We start from the raw sequence: 17,374 nt of genomic DNA, 5'->3' as shown, positions 1-17,374 counted from the left end.
TGCCCAACAATCAACTTGGATTGCGTCACACAATCTCCAAACTCACGTATATGCGTTTCTCAAATCTCCAACTCACGAATCTCGGCAATCAATTTGACTGCGGTTCTCACACTCCAAATAAATTTTGTGCAGAAAAAAACTAGGGTTTTTAACCTAGACTCATGATATCATGACAAATAACGCTCAAATTCTGATATTTTCATTAATGAACTCTGTATATATATTACACTGGGAAGGCTATTCTCGGTAATTCCAAATATCTAGAATATTACAATCTAAACAACATATATTACCGTATACTCCGTATATACTATCGTAACAGTGTACTGTAGGAACATATAGATGCATAAAGCGGAATTTCAGGAAACAATTTCCTAACATCTATCACAGGATCTCATGCATATTAATAGTATAGATCAGATTAAGTCGAAAGAATAATCACCTTTGAAGCGTGTTCTCCCGTTCGTATGCAAGCTTCGAAGATCTTAGAGCCCCACTTGTTGCTCCTCTACTCAGTCCACAAGCACGAATTAAATCCCACGTATGCTAGTACGGAAGAGAACGGTCACAATCTGTCTCTTGCTTTGTTTGGGATGTACGGCGTTTAGAGAATGACAGTTAGGGTTTTTGTGTTTGCTTTTTGTGTCAGATATTCAATCAACGTAGTTACTGAATCCCTGACATTATAACTATTATAATGTTTAGGGCTTTTAAGTTAACACAAAGCCCAACCTTATTTCTCTTAGCAGGCCGGTTGCCATAGGACCTTTTGGGCCCATTCCAATTAGTGCTTATATGTGTGACCTTATAGGATTAATATATTTTAGTTGTAGGTCCAATCAATATTGTCCTACTAATCACATTTATTCTCTAGCAAGCAAATATGATTACTAAAATAATTAATTTATTATCTTCATAATTAATTCCTATTTATATTTAGTAATTGCCTGAAATGTCTAAGGACATAATTCCTTCAATCTCCCACTTGTCCGAAGACAAGAACGCAATGCTAAATTCCTTAAGTCTCTTAATGCCAAAATTTGATAACGCACTGTTATTCTCAAATTCTAGTTTCTTGATCGCCGAGTTCGAACTGTTCAAATAAAGATTAACTTTTAATCCCATTCCGCATGGCCATGCAATTTTCAGTTCTCGCTCATCAAGAGGTCCAGACACCATTCCTATCAAATAGGAGGACTTATTCACTCTTGTATGACCATAACTCCCACTCAATTCTTAGCCCACCTGATCACTGCCTTTATAACCTCCTTTTACGGCGCGGCGTTTAATAGTGTCAAAGTTAAACTAATTGTCTCGTGGTTATTAAGACATACTCATGTCTAAGGAATCCACTAAATATAGAAGTTTGATTCTACTTTTAGAATTTAGTTAGGTCAAGTCTCAATGCATCAATTATACATCCATATAATCAATTAGACATCCCTATGTCTCCATAGCCCATGGAACTGCACTATCAATTAATTACATGCTAGTCTTCACATAAATCACTTATGTCCAATTTAGTGATTTAGACTAGGGACTTAATAAGTTGTGATTTCAGTTCACTTTATAGGGTTCCATTATCAAAACGTTTTCGATAATCCTATTTGAAAACACAAGTTATTTGGACATTTTATTTAATACTAAACCAAACAATTAAATAAGAATGAACTTTTATTGATAAACATTCAAAGCATAATAAATGTCTTTACAATTGTAAACATAAAGTAAACAAACTAAAGCCATTCTCCCATATGCCTAAGCCCCATAGACCTAGTATGACTCTCATGCTTAGGTTGAGCAAGCGGTTTAGTCAGAGGATCAGCCACGTTATCCTCAGTATGAACCTTGCTTACTTTCACATCCCCTCTTTCAACGATCTCTCGAATAAGATGGAATCTCCTGAGCACATGTTTGGATTTTTGGTACGATCTGGGTTCCTTGGACTGGGAAATGGCACCATTGTTGTCACAATACAACTCAATGCCATTTTCAATGCTAGAAACTACACCAAGTTCACTAATGAACTTTTTGATCCAAACAGCTTCTTTTGCTGCATCACTTGCTTACTCAGCCTCTGTTGTAGAATCTGCGATGGTACTCTGCTTAGAACTCTTCCAGCTCACAGCCCCTCAATTGAGACAAAATATGAAACCAGATTGTGATCGAAAATCATCTTTGTCACTTTGGAAGCTTGCATCGGTGTATCCAGTGGCAACCAACTCATTATCTCCACCATAGACCAAGAAATCATCCTTAGTCCTTCTTAAGTACTTAAGGATATTCTTTGCTGCCATCCAGTGCGCCTCTCCTGGGTTTGACTGGTATCTGCTGCACATACTCAAAGCATATGCAACATCCGGTCGAGTGCATACCATGGCATACATAATGGACCCTACTGCAGAGGCATAAGGAACATTACTCATGCGCTTGACCTCATCAGGTGTCGAAGCACACTGAGTCTTGCTAAGTGAAATGCCATGTTGCATGGGAATGAAACCTCTTTTGGAGTTTTCCAGCTTGAACCTTGCAAGAACCTTATCAATATAAGTCTCTTGGCTAAGTCCAATCAGCCTTTTGGATCTATCTCTATGGATCCTTATTCCCAAGATGTATTCAGCTTCTCCTAGGTCTTTCATGGAAAAACAACTTTTAAGCCATTCCTTGACTGACTCAAGGATGGTCTTGTCGTTTCCTATGAGAAGTATGTCATCCACATACAAGACTAGGAAAGCAATACTACTCCCACTCAACTTCTTGTATATACAAGGTTCCTCTTCATTTCTGAGGAAGCCAAAAGATTTGACTGCCTCATCAAATCTGAGGTTCCAACTCCGGGATGCTTGCTTAAGCCCATAAATGGACTTCTTAAGCTTGCAAACTTTTCTTGGACTATTTGGATCTTCAAAAACTTGTGGTTGTGTCATGTACACATCCTCTTTCAAGAACCCATTCAAGAAAGCGGTTTTGACGTCCATCTGCCAGATCTCATAGTCATGAAAGGCAGCAATTGCAAGAATTATCCTAATGGATTTCAGCATGGCTACTGATGAGAAGGTTTCATCATAGTCAATACCATGAATTTGTCTAAAACCTTTTGCCACTAGTCTTTCCTTAAAGACATCAATGTTTCCATCTTTGTCCTTTTTCAGTTTGAAAATCCATTTGCAACCTATGGGTTTAACCCCATCAGGCAAAGCAACCAAGTCCCATACTTGATTTTCAAACATCGAATCCATTTCGGATCTCATGGCTTCAAGCCATTTCTCGGAGTCTTGACTCGTCAAAGCATTTGTGTAGCTAGTAGGTTCCTCATGTTCTAAAATCTCTATTTTGGGTAACCCACAAAAAGACACTTATCGGACTTGGGTGAAAGCTTATCAGAAAGTAAACGTTTTACATAAACTTCACAACCCCATGTCCTTAGAAAAGACAATTTTGGAACTTTTCCAGTCCACATCTCATATGACGTCTTTTCTACTGCTTTGGACGGAGCTCTGTTAAGTGTGAATGCCGCTGTTTCAAGCGCAAATCCCCAAAATGAGGCAGGAAGGTTAGCAAGACTCATCATGGACCGAACCATATCTAATAGAGTTCGGTTCCTTCTTTCGGAAACGCCATTCAACTGTGGTATCCCTGGTGGAGTCAATTGCGAAAGTATTCCACAATCTTTCAAATGATCACCAAACTCTTGAGATAAATATTCACCACCACGATCGGATCGCAATGCTTTAATTTTCTTTCCAAGTTGGTTTTGTACTTCATTTTGGAATTCCTTGAACTTTTCAAAGGATTCCGACTTATGTCGCATGAGGTAAACATATCCAAATCTGCTCACATCATCAGTAAAAGTAATGAAATACCCGTACCCTCCCCTAGCCAAAGTACTCATAGGTCCGCACACATCAGTATGTATGAGGGCTAAAAGATCATTGGCCCTTTCACTTGAGCCTGTGAAAGGAGATTTTGTCATTTTCCCCATTAAGCAAAACTCACATACTTCAAATGATTCAAAATCAAATGTTTGAGAATTCCATCCTTATGAAGTTTCTCTATGCGCTTTGAGCTTATGTGGCCTAATCGACAATGCCATAGGTAAGTAGGGTTCAAATCATTTGGTTTGTGTTTCTTGTTTTCTATGTGATAGATATGGTTTTGTAAGTCTAGTACATACGAACCATTTGATAATTTAGCAGAGACATATAACATACCATTCAAATATGCTGAACAACAATTATTCATAATTTGAAATGAAAAACCTTCTGAATCCAAAATCGGAATAGAAATTATGTTCTTGGTAATAACTGGAACGTAATAACAATTATAAAGTTCTAATATTAAACCAGAAGGCAAGCGTAAACTATAATCTCCTACAGCTAAAGTAGCAACTCTTGCTCCATTGCCTACTCGGAGATCTGTTAGGTTATGATACATATGACAATTCATAAATCATGCGGAAAAACCATAAACCCAGGAAAACATATTATTTACACATAATCATTTAGCATAGATTAGATGCATACTCTTTGTTGCGTGCCTTCCCTAGCTGCGCCCGAACCGAACAAGAACAAGTCTTTAGGACTCCAAGTGTCGTCCCTCCGTAGATAGTCCACAGCACGTCCGGATCCGCCTTAAGATTGACCAACTAGAATCACCCTTAAGGTACTATTATTTTCGGCACTTTATAGGCAAATGTGTGACTGAATTTTTCTCTCAAAAACTCACTTTGAATACTTTGAAACTTGTGTTATAAATTGTGAGCCCTAGCCTCATATTTATAGCGGTATGGAAAGGGAATCGAAATCCTATTCAGATACAAATTAATTAAACCTAGAATCCTACAAGAACTCTAATTTAATTAATTTATCAAATAGAATTAGGAATTTAATCATTAACCGAACTCTGCATGTTTTAGGAAACGTGCACGAACACAAACACTTGCACACACACGCACGGCAGCCACGATGGGCCCCATGCGTGCGCGCGAGCAGCAGCCCACTCAGCGCCCGCGCGCGCTGCGCGCTGCGCGTGCTGTGCGCGCTGCGCGTGCTGTGCGCGCTGTGCGCGCTGTGCGCTGCGCGTGCTGTGCGCGCTGTGCGCGCTGTGCGCTGCGCGTGCTGTGCGCGCTGTGCGCGCTGCGCGCTGCGCGCAGCCTGCTGGGCCTGGCCTTGCGCTGGGCCTGGCGTGGCTGTTTGTGCGGCGCGCTTGGCTTGCTGGGCGATGGCCTGGCTTCGTGCTGGGCCTCGTCCGGCAGGCCTCGTCCGATGCTTATTCGTACGATGCGCTTCCGATTAAATTTTCCGATTCCGGAATTCATTTCCGATACGAACAATATTTAATATTTCCGATTCCGGAATTAATTTCCGTTTCGAACAAATATTTAATATTTCCGTTTCCGGAATTATTTTCCGATTCCGGTAATATTTCCGATTCTGACAATATTTCCGTTTCCGGCAATATTTCCGATTCTGGCAATATTTCCATTTCCGATAATATTTTCCGACACGTACCATGTTTCCGTTTCCGGCAACATCTACGACTTGGATAATATTTATATTTCCGATACGATCCATATTTCCGTTTCCGGCAATATCATCGTTTCCGGAGTATTCATTCCTTGCCTGTGACGATCTTAGCTCCCACTGAAACCAAGATCCGTCGGTTCCGAATATTCATAGATGGAGTATTTAATGCTATTAAATACTTGATCCGTTTACGTACTATTTGTGTGACCCTACGGGTTCAGTCAAGAGTAAGCTGTGGATTAATATCATTAATTCCACTTGAACTAAAGCGGCCTCTAGCTAGGCATTCAGCTCACTTGATCTCACTGAATTATTAACTTGTTAATTAATACTGAACCGCATTTATTAGACTTAACATAGAATGCATACTTGGACCAAGGGCATTATTTCCTTCAGTCTCCCACTTGTCCTTAGGGACAAGTGTGCATTTCCTAATTCCTTTGTCGCTCGATGCTTGCTCTTGAACATAAGGTAAGAGTTGTCATCCTTATTATGTCCAGAGGTGTTCCTCGGTTTCAGAGTTCAACTGATCAAATAAACAGATAATCATAGCCTATGATTCATCCGAGCACGGCCATGCATTTCACAGTTTCTAGCTCTCCGAGTGGCCTTGTACAACTTTTAAGCATCTCATCCCGATTTATGGGAGGACAATCCCAATCTTGCGATCTTGAGATTAGACTTCATTTGATAGGTGATTACCTGAGCGTTGCCTTTATAGCCTCCTTTTACGGTGCGACGGTTGGTCAACGTCAAAGCAACCAGTTCTCAAACAAGTAATCTTCAAATCACTCAGGTATTGAGGATTTAGTGTCTAATAATTTAATGAAATTTACTTATGACAGACTTTCATCTCTTACAGTAAAGTTTCATAGGTCTCGTCCGATACTAGTCTTCCCAAAGTAAGTATCTATGCAAATGATTATGACATTGCCATGTCCACATAGTTCAAGAAACAGAACAAAGTCATCTTGCATTCTAATCGTCTAACGTTTTCTATGCGTCCAATTTTATAGAAAACTCCGATTAGGGACCATTTTCAACCTTTGACATTCAAGTTCACTTGATAGACATTTCTTAGTCACAGGACTGGTCCTGACAGTCTATCTTGAATATATCGTCAAATTGAAGGGACTCATCATTTAATAAACCACAAATTAAATGGAAAAATGAATTCTTTTCATTTATTGTGAATGATTAACCAATAATGTTTTACAAAGATTTAAACTCTAAAACTTTAAAACATTAAAGAGAGACATCAAAGCCATTCACCAATATGCTTGATTCCCATAGCTGCAGTGTGCGAGTTGTGCTTCGCCTGCGGCAGAGGTTTAGTTAATGGATCTGATATGTTGTCATCAGTTCTAATTTTGCTTATCTCGACTTCTTTTCTTTCAACGAACTCTCGTAGAAGGTGAAATCTACGAAGTACATGCTTGACTCTCTGGTGGTGTCTAGGCTCTTTTGCCTGTGCAATAGCTCCGTTATTATCACAATACAGGGCTATTGGTCCTTTAATGGAGGGGACTACACCAAGTTCTCCTATGAACTTCCTTAGCCATATAGTTTCCTTTGCTGCTTCATGTGCAGCAATGTACTCCGCTTCAGTTGTAGAATCCGCAATGGTGCTTTGCTTAGCACTTTTCCAGCTTACTGCTCCTCCGTTGAGGCAGAAGACAAACCCAGACTGTGATCTGAAATCATCTTTGTCGGTTTGGAAACTTGCGTCCGTATAGCCTTTAACAATTAATTCATCATCTCCACCATAGACCAGGAAGTCATCTTTGTGCCTTTTCAGGTACTTCAGAATGTTCTTGGCAGCAGTCCAATGCGCCTCTCCTGGGTCTGACTGGTATCTGCTCGTAGCACTGAGTGCATACGCAACATCCGGGCGTGTACATATCATAGCATACATTATTGAACCAATCAATGATGCATATGGAATCCCATTCATTCGTCTACGCTCATCAAGTGTTTTTGGGCACTGAGTCTTGCTTAGAGTCATTCCATGAGACATGGGTAGGTAGCCTCGCTTGGAGTCCGCCATCTTGAACCTATCAAGCACCTTATTGATATAAGTGCTTTGACTAAGTCCAATCATCCTTTTAGATCTATCTCTGTAAATCTTGATGCCCAATATGTACTGTGCTTCTCCTAGATCCTTCATCGAAAAACATTTCCCAAGCCAAATCTTGACAGAGTTCAACATAGGAATGTCATTTCCGATAAGCAATATGTCGTCGACATATAATACTAGGAAAGCAATTTTGCTCCCACTGACCTTCTTGTATACACAAGATTCGTCCGCGTTCTTGATGAAACCAAAGTCACTGACTGCTTCATCAAAACGTATATTCCAGCTCCTGGATGCCTGCTTCAATCCGTAGATTGACTTCTTTAGCTTGCATACCTTTTTAGCATTCTTTGGATCCTCAAAACCTTCAGGCTGTGTCATAAACACAGTTTCTGTTAAAATGCCGTTTAAGAAAGCAGTTTTGACATCCATCTGCCATATTTCGTAATCGTAATATGCAGCGATTGCTAACATTATTCGAATAGACTTTAGCATTGCAACTGGTGAAAAGGTTTCATCGTAATCCACACCGTGGACTTGCCTGTAACCTTTTGCAACCAATCTAGCTTTGAAAACTTCAAGTTTCCCATCCTTGTCCTTTTTCAGTTTGAAAACCCATTTGCTTCCAATGGCTTGGTAGCCATCTGGCAAATCGACCAAATCCCATACTTGGTTTTCAGACATGGAGTCTAATTCAGATTGCATGGCTTCTTGCCATTGCTTGGAGCTAGGGCTCGTCATAGCTTGCTTGTAAGTCGCAGGTTCATCACTTTCAAGTAATAGAACGTCATAGCTCTCGTTCGTCAAAATACCTAAGTACCTTTCCGGTTGAGATCTATATCTTTTTGTGATCTACGCGGGGTAACATTTCTAGATTGACCATGATTCTCACCAGATTCTTCTAAAGATCTCTGAGTTTCATCCTGAATGTCATCTTGAGCATTCTCTAGAGTTTGTTGTTCGACTCGAATTTCTTCGAGGTCTACTTTTCTCCCACTTGTCATTTTGGAAATGTGATCCTTCTCCAAAAAGACACCATCTCGAGCAACAAACACTTTGTTCTCAGATGTATTGTAGAAGTAATACCCCTTTGTTTCCTTTGGATAGCCCACAAGGATACATTTGTCAGATTTTGGATGAAGTTTGTCTGAAATTAATCGTTTGACGTATACTTCACATCCCCAAATCTTAAGAAAAGACACATTTGGAGGCTTTCCAAACCATAATTCGTATGGAGTCTTTTCGACAGCTTTAGACGGAGCTCTATTTATAGTGAGTGCAGCTGTATTTAGTGCATGTCCCCAAAATTCTAATGGAAGTTCGGCCTGACCCATCATTGACCTGACCATGTCTAGCAAGGTTCTGTTCCTCCGTTCTGACACACCGTTCCATTGTGGTGTTCCAGGAGGAGTCAATTCTGATAGAATTCCACATTCTTTCAGATGGTCATCAAATTCATAGCTCAGATATTCACCGCCTCTATCAGACCGCAGTGCCTTAATCTTCTTGCCTAATTGATTCTCTACTTCACTCTGAAATTCCTTGAATTTGTCAAAGGATTCAGACTTATGCTTCATTAGGTAGACATAACCATACCTACTGAAGTCATCAGTGAAAGTGATAAAGTAGCTGAAACCACCTCTAGCATTTGTACTCATTGGTCCACATACATCTGTATGGATTAAACCCAATAGTTCATTTGCTCTTTCTCCAACTTTAGAGAAAGGTTGCTTTGTCATTTTGCCAAGTAAACATGATTCGCATTTACCATAATCCTCTAAGTCAAATGGTTCTAGAATTCCTTTTCTTTGAAGTCTTTCTAAGCGTTTCAAGTTTATATGGCCTAATCGACAATGCCACAGATAGGTGAGATCTGAATCATCCTTTTTGGCCTTTTTGGTATTTATGTTATATACTTGTTTGTCGTGATCTAATAAATAAAGTCCATTGACTAATCTAGCAGATCCATAAAACATCTCTTTAAAATAAAACGAACAACTATTGTCTTTTATTATAAAGGAAAATCCCTTAGCATCTAAGCAAGAAACTGAAATGATGTTTTTAGTAAGACTTGGAACATGGAAACATTCTTCCAGTTCCAAAACTAGCCCGGAGGGCAACGACAAATAGTAAGTTCCTACAGCTAATGCAGCAATCCGTGCTCCATTTCCCACTCGTAGGTCGACTTCACCCTTGCTTAACTTTCTACTTCTTCTTAGTCCCTGTGGATTGGAACATAAGTGTGAGCCACAACCTGTATCTAATACCCAAGAAGTTGAATTAGCAAGTATACAGTCTATAACGAAAATACCTGAAGATGGAACGACTGTTCCGTTCTTCTGATCTTCCTTTAGCTTCAAGCAATCTCTCTTCCAATGCCCCTTCTTCTTGCAGTAGAAGCATTCGGATTCAGAAGTGGGTTGACTGACCTTTCTCTTTGCAGATTTGGCGCCAGTTTGCTTAGTTGGGCTGGCTTTGTTGCCACCTTTCTTAGCATTCCTCTTCTTTCCAGATTTCTTGAACTTGCCCCCACGCACCATAAGCACATCCTGCTTATCACTTTTGAGCGTCTTTTCAGCGGTCTTCAGCATACCGTGAAGCTCAGTGAGCGTTTTGTCCAGACTATTCATACTGTAGTTCAGTTTGAACTGATCATACCCGCTATGAAGAGAATGGAGGATGGTGTCTATAGCCATTTCCTGAGAAAATTGCTGATCCAGCCGACTCATATTCTCAATGAGTCCAATCATTTTGAGAACATGTGGACTTACGGGCTCGCCTTTCTTAAGCTTGGTCTCAAGAATTTGCCTATGAGTCTCGAATCTTTCGACTCGAGCCAGATCTTGGAACATGTTCTTCAACTCACTGATGATTGTGAAAGCATCTGAGTTGATGAACGTTTTCTGCAGATCCGCACTCATGGTGGCGAGCATTAGACATTTCACATCCTTGTTGGCATCAATCCAACGATTGAGGGCTGCCTGAGTGACCCCGTCGCCTGCAGCTTCGGGCATCGCCTCATCTAGGACATACTCCTTTTCTTCCTGCATAAGAACTATTTGCAATTTCCTTTGCCAGTCAAGGAAGTTTTTCCCGTTCAACTTCTCCTTTTCGAGAATTGATCGAATGTTGAATGAATTGTTGTTTGCCATATTAAAAACTACAATTGAAAAGAATAAACAAATAAATAACCATTCACAGTTTCTCTTAATAAACTTAAATTCTAGCATACATGCATAATTCAATGTTTATTAAGCATTTTATTCAAATTATGTGTTCCGGCAGGTGTGAATAAAATGATTCCAAGATCCTAAAATCATTGAAGAACTAAGCACAGTTTGTCGACTTAATCCTAGAACATCTTAGGTAAGCAAAAGCCTTTTGCTAATAGTCTAGAAACTATTCTTGGTTGATAGGTACGTCTAAGAACTTATTAGGTAAACCTATCGAATTTGCCACGACATAAAAGGACTCCTTACTTATATCGTTGAGTTTCACCAAAACTAACATGTACTCACAATTATTTGTATACCTTGCCCCTTTAGGACCAATAAGTAACACCTCGCTGAGCGAAAACTATTACTAGATTGATGTAAAGGATATCCAAGCAAGTGTATATTTTGGCATGGCACCTTTTAACTCAATTTTTAAGTTTGGAACTTAAGGCTCTTACTATGTTGGTTAGATTTTAAGTGAACTAAAATCCTTAATCATGCAACATAATCAAGCCTTTGATCTCATGCATTTTAAGACATATTTAAAACAATAAATAACTTAAAACATGCATAAGATATTTGTGATCTAGTATGGCCCGACTTCATCTTGAAGCTTTGACTTCAAAGTCCGTCTTGAAAATCTCCGTGGGAGGCACCATTTTCTTCAAATAGGATAAGCTATAACTAATTACAACTATTTGATGGTTCGCAGACCATATTTGAATTGAAAAATAACTTTGGTACTTTAGACCAATTACATTCAAATTAATGGTACGCAGACCATATTTTCTATCCTATTTGGGCCATACTAGTCACTTCATAACCTGCAAAACAGTACATATACAATATATACCATTCACCCATTCATTATCATGAATGGCCCACATAGCTGGTTAGTAAAACACATTATGCATCACGTAAACATTTGCAGCAATTAATCAAGGGCACCAATAATCTACCAATTATTCAGTCCTTATTAATTCTAATCAAGTTGTTTTAACCTTAAGGATTTGTAGACCTAATCAAGAGTTTATGACTAAAAAGCGCTCCCACTTAAACCAATAAATTCATATGCTTTACCAATTTTAAACATAAAAATGTATTTCTAGTCTAACCAGAAACATACAAATTTAATTAAAATTTAAAGCTCATATAAATTTATAATTGAATCCAAAAAGTTTAATTTAATTTCAGTCGCATTTAAATTAATTCATGAATTTAATTTTAGTAAAATAATTAGAATAAATAACATTTATTATAATTATAATATTCAAAATTAAAATCCAAGAAAATAATTTAAATTATTAATTTTAAAATTAATTAAAATTACGTGAACTGAAATTTTCAAATTAAACATTCAAAACGATCTAATCGTAACGCAAACACCCTACGCGTAGCACGCCCATGGGCCGCACGCACACAGCCATTGCTGGCCATGTGCGCGCAGCCCATGCGCTCGTCGCATAGCTGCTGCATCCCTATCGCAAGCCTCCGCACGCATTGGTGCTCGCTGCGCGCGCCAGCGCTCATCGCACGCGGGCTATCGCTCGCAGTGCGCGCGCGACATCGCTCGCTGGGCGCGCGACATCGCTCGCTGGGCGCGCGAGCCATCGCTCGCTGGGCGCGCGACATCGCTCGCTGGGCGGGCGACATCGCTCGCTGTGCGCGCGAGCAATGCTAGGCGCAGCGCTCGTGGCACGCGAGCTTGCGCTCGCTGCGCGCGAGGCTGCGCGCTCTTGTGCGAGGCAGCGCGCGTTGTGGCGCAGCTCGCTTGCTGCCCACACGCGACTGCCTTGGCTCGCCCTACGCCCATGCCCATTCGTCCATTGGTCGTGGCACACGACACAAGGCAGGGCTGCTGCCTTGTGCTCGTGCACTACGCCCTTGCTCATTGCATTCGTGCCGCATGGGCGACGAGCTCCCTTGCTCGTCGTCGCATGCCCGCATTATACAACACCCCTTAAGGGTAACACGAAGCGTCCATTGCTTCGTGCGTGCAAGTTATATGAACGAATCGCATAAAAATTTAAAATTTATATTTAAAATTAATGACAAATTAATAAATAATATTAATTTCATAATTTTAGGGCGAAAAATCGAAAATTTATTATCCAATTGATTTCCGATTGTTATGGATTCAAGTCTAGGTCATAAAAATTTAAAATTTATCGTAAATTTACAATTTTTATGGTGGTTTTTAATCATAGGTTTCTAATTAAATTACAATTAATTATGAAAATCAAATTAATTCTAAATTATTCTAATTTTCAACAAATTAATCATAATTACAAATTAGATTGCATAATTAACAAGACTAGGCATTTAAACTTGTTAAACATATGCAGTAGGTCAATCGAAAATTCAAGATTTATCAACAAGAATCGCAAATATTTAATTTAACATCTTAAATTTACGAAATTTTGCATTCGAAAAGCTAAAACCTTCGAAAAGTCATAGTTAGGCTTCGAATTTGAGAATTCTGGGTTCGGCAGAAAAAAAACTATTTTTGTCAAAATTTTAGAATGCCTTTTACATGCGGAATTGACACAAAAATCACTCAATTCGGATGAGTAACGAAGAAACTGCCGAAAAACTGCGTACGTATAATTAAATAAACGCAATTTGCAATTAATTAACAATTACGAAAATTAATCACCCCTTTTAATTCTTGCAAATTTGTAATATTTAACCATGTTCATGCAATTTAGATTATGAAAATAATAAGGGGCTCGTGATACCACTGTTAGGTTAGTCCACTGTTAGGACTCCAAGTGTCGTCCCTCCGTAGATAGTCCACAGCACGTCCGGATACGCCTTAAGATTGACCAACTAGAATCACCCTTAAGGTACTATTATTTTCGGCACTTTATAGGCAAATGTGTGACTGAATTTTTCTCTCAAAAACTCACTTTGAATACTTTGAAACTTGTGTTATAAATTGTGAGCCCTAGCCTCATATTTATAGCGGTATGGAAAGGGAATCGAAATCCTATTCAGATACAAATTAATTAAACCTAGAATCCTACAAGAACTCTAATTTAATTAATTTATCAAATAGAATTAGGAATTTAATCATTAACCGAACTCTGCATGTTTTAGGAAACGTGCACGAACACAAACACTTGCACACACACGCACGGCAGCCACGATGGGCCCCATGCGTGCGCGCGAGCAGCAGCCCACTCAGCGCCCGCGCGCGCTGCGCGCTGCGCGTGCTGTGCGCGCTGTGCGCGCTGCGCGCTGCGCGCAGCCTGCTGGGCCTGGCCTTGCGCTGGGCCTGGCGTGGCTGTTTGTGCGGCGCGCTTGGCTTGCTGGGCGATGGCCTGGCTTCGTGCTGGGCCTCGTCCGGCAGGCCTCGTCCGATGCTTATTCGTACGATGCGCTTCCGATTAAATTTTCCGATTCCGGAATTCATTTCCGATACGAACAATATTTAATATTTCCGATTCCGGAATTTCCGTTTCGAACAAATATTTAATATTTCCGTTTCCGGAATTATTTTCCGATTCCGGTAATATTTCCGATTCTGACAATATTTCCGTTTCCGGCAATATTTCCGATTCTGGCAATATTTCCATTTCCGATAATATTTTCCGACACGTACCATGTTTCCGTTTCCGGCAACATCTACGACTTGGATAATATTTATATTTCCGATACGATCCATATTTCCGTTTCCGGCAATATCATCGTTTCCGGAGTATTCATTCCTTGCCTGTGACGATCTTAGCTCCCACTGAAACCAAGATCCGTCGGTTCCGAATATTCATAGATGGAGTATTTAATGCTATTAAATACTTGATCCGTTTACGTACTATTTGTGTGACCCTACGGGTTCAGTCAAGAGTAAGCTGTGGATTAATATCATTAATTCCACTTGAACTAAAGCGGCCTCTAGCTAGGCATTCAGCTCACTTGATCTCACTGAATTATTAACTTGTTAATTAATACTGAACCGCATTTATTAGACTTAACATAGAATGCATACTTGGACCAAGGGCATTATTTCCTTCAAGATCCACTTCGCCTTTGCTCAAGCTCCTACTTCTTTTTAGTCTCTGCACATTACCAATAATGTGAGATCCACAAGCGGTATCAAATACCCAAGAAGCAGTTGTAGCTAAATTAACTTCTATGACATAGATACCTGAAATTGAAGCACCAATCTTCTTTTCCTCCAGATACTTGGGGCAGTTCCTCTTCCAATGACCAATCTTGTGGCAGTGGTAGCACTCATGTTGAGCAGCTACCTTAGCCTTTGGAGTGGCCTTTGGCTTGGTTGAAGAGTTCTTATTGGCAACTACCTTGCCCTTGTTCTTCTTCATGGGAGCCCCTTTCTTCTTGAACTGCTTACCTTTACTAACCATTAGAACATCCTTATGTTTAGGTTTACTTGGTAAGTTTCTCTCAGCCTGAATTAGTGAACCATGCAACTCTTGCAGGGTAGCCTCCCCTCCTTGCATGTAGAAGTTCAACTTAAAGTTATGAAAATCTTCAGGCAAGGATCTGATGACTATGTCAGTTTCCAGGTCCTTAGGATAAGGGAAGCCCAATTTCTCCATGGTCTGAAAATGTCCAATCAAATCGAACACATGCGGACCAACGGGCTTCCCTTCTTCCAACTTGGAATCCAGAAGTTTGCAGTTTGCTTCAAATCTTTCCAATCTAGCATTTTTCTGAAACAAAGTTTTCAGTTGCTGGATTATGCTGTAGGCATCCAGACCATCAAAACGTTTTTGATACTCTGGTTCCATGCAAGCAAGCATCAAGCATGTTACTTGCAAGGAGTTATCCTCTAGAGTTTGTCTAGCTCGCCATTGGCTGCTGTTGCGTCTGGTTGCTGTTGCGACTGATTGCAGTTGTGGCCTGGCTCGTCGGTGGGCTTGGCTGCCGGATTCTTCTGGTGGCTGGGTCGACCGGCGTGGCTGGGTCGACCGGCGTGGCTGGGTCGACCGGCGTGGCTGGGTCATTCCCGTGGAAGCTGGTCGGCGGCCCTGGTGGCTGCTGGCCGGCGATGCTGCGTTTAAATAAAAAAAAAAAAAAAAAAAAACAATCATTTTAACAATCAGTCAGTCGTGGTTTAAGTGGTGGTTAAGAAAATGTTTGACTTTTTCATTAAAAGGAAAGTCTAATTTTCCTAAATGAGTATGGAAGAGGTCAAAAATTATTTTGATTTAGTTTTCTAAATTTAAAATATTGTTAGTTTGAGTAACTTGAAAATAATTTTTTTTTGGAAAATTATATTTTCCATGTTGAGCATAAATCAATAAATTTCCTTTTAATGCAAATTAAAGATTAATGAGATTATTCTAGCCATATTTAAAAAAGTAATTGAATTAAAATAATAAAGTTTCCTATGAAATATTGAACTTAAATTGTTTAAGTTTTTATAATCATTTTGGAAATATTATTTGCCTATTAACAGTTAATAAGTAAATAATTTGTGTTTAATATTGTTTGATATTATATGCGTGTATGGAATATATATGATATTTGTTACAGGCGAGTGACTAGTATGGCCCAAAATAGGATAGAAAATACGATCTGTGTATCGTTTTGTATTCTTGTAAATTTTAAAATACGATCTGCGCATCGTTCTGTATTGTTGTAATTTAATTTAAAAGTTTAAATTAGATTATAAAGTTTGTATTATGAGCTCGATGGAGTAAGAAGGTTCAATCAGAAATTCAAGGATGGAGATCCAAGAAAGATGAACAGGAACCCAAGAAGATTTGAGCTTATTTTTAGGGGCCATACTAGGATCACATTTAATTATTTTTTTTTGCATTTTATATTGCCTTAAAATGCTTATTGAGTTTATGTATGTGGTTCTTTAAAGCAATGTGTTCACTTTTAATTAACCAACATAATAAACTTAGGTCCCAAATAATATTGAGTTTATGTGCTTTTCCATACAACACCTATAAAGCCTTAGATCATGAGTAATAGGTTCTGCCAAAGCAGGGTGTTGCTTATAATTCCGGGGATAGTAGGGTAGGTTTTTGAAACTTACATGTTAATGTTTGGTTTAACTCAACAAAACTATCAAAAGACAAAGTTTTGGGTTTTGAAGCTAAGAGATAGGAAAATACAAAGAGTTGTTAACCTGTCTACCAAGAGTTATAATTAGTTATAATTAGTAAAATGTTTACTTACCTCGAATACTATAAATTAAAGTACACTAGTAGAAAAAACCCTTGTTGCAGCGGGCTTTTAGACCCCTGTTGCAGCGTACATCGTATGCTGCAACTGGGGGGCCTGCAACAAGTATTGACTTGTTGCAGCGTACAATGTACGCTGCGAAAAGTACTTTTTTGCAGCGTACATTTGCATGTACGCTGCAACAAGTGTGTAAAATTAGGCAAAATTCAAGACTTGTTGCAGCGTACAAAATGATGTACGCTGCAACAGACTGGTTTGTTACAGCGGGCTTTTATTTGTACGCTAGTATATGCCCCCTGCAACAAAGCTGTGCTTTTGGCGGGAAAATTTTAGTTTTATTTATCTATACCTAGGGTGTCTTGCACCAAATATAGGAACCTGTCAACAACAATAAATAA

This window comes from Spinacia oleracea, chromosome 5 (assembly GCF_020520425.1).
Source record: "Spinacia oleracea cultivar Varoflay chromosome 5, BTI_SOV_V1, whole genome shotgun sequence".
In the NCBI taxonomy this organism is placed as follows: Eukaryota; Viridiplantae; Streptophyta; class Magnoliopsida; order Caryophyllales; family Amaranthaceae; genus Spinacia; species Spinacia oleracea.
This window is presented reverse-complemented; position numbering follows the sequence as displayed.